The sequence below is a fragment of the Nematolebias whitei genome, chromosome 11 (assembly GCF_014905685.2).
Source record: "Nematolebias whitei isolate Nwh7 chromosome 11, NemWhi1, whole genome shotgun sequence".
In the NCBI taxonomy this organism is placed as follows: Eukaryota; Metazoa; Chordata; class Actinopteri; order Cyprinodontiformes; family Rivulidae; genus Nematolebias; species Nematolebias whitei.
In genome coordinates, this window is record NC_056508.1 from 45805117 (window position 1) to 45805900 (window position 784).

Below are 784 nucleotides of genomic sequence, written 5' to 3' on the forward strand. Positions count from 1 at the left end.
TCTTAACAGTGGACCAGATCTTAACAGTGTGGACCAGATCTTAACAGTGTGGACCAGATCTTCACCCTTTTAGGGTGGCTAAGGAGGTCTTGAGAGTTCTCAGCTTTAGAGGTAGGGTGAGGAGCTCCGTCACCCGGGCGGAGCTCGGAGGAGAGCCACATCTCCTTCACATCAAAAGGAGTCCGTTGAGGTGGTTGGAGCATCTGATCAGGGTGTCTCCCTTCAGGGGGTTCCAGGCATGTCCCACTGGAAAGAAGCTCTGGGGCAGACCCAGAACTCACTGGAGGGATTATTTCTCCTCTCTGCTCTGACAATGTCTTGAGGTCCCCCAGGAGGAGCTGGAGAGTGCCCCTGGGGAGACAGAGGTCTGGGTTTCTCTCCTGGACCTGTTGTCTCCACGACCTGACTAAGAGGTAGATGATCCATGAACGCATGGAAAATACCAGGAGAATATTTATCAACAAAGTATTTCCCTTATGATCCTTGAAAATGGGTCGGCGGTCCATCTATGGTGGATCCTGCCACTCGGCCTCCCAGATGGTTTACCCAGGGGAGGTGCTGGGAAGAAGCTCAGATCATGAGGAGCAGAGCTCCCTTCATCTGGGTTGTGGAACAGTGAACCAGATGTCCACCCTTACTTGCAGAGTTGCTAAGGGGTCGGGAGAGGTTACAGTTCTTGGTTGGACGGTTGACTGGCTTAATGAATGACTGGATGGATGGATGGATGGGTGGGTGGGTGGATGGATGGATGGATGGATGGATGGATGGATGGATGGATGGATGG

General features: G+C 52.7%; 1 protein-coding gene across 1 annotated transcript in view; it reads left to right on the forward strand.

Annotated features, from left to right (window-relative positions):
* Positions 1-784, forward strand: part of pofut1 (protein O-fucosyltransferase 1) — a 10382-nt gene that overhangs the window by 7758 nt on the left and 1840 nt on the right. The gene's annotated exons all lie outside the window — the stretch shown is intronic.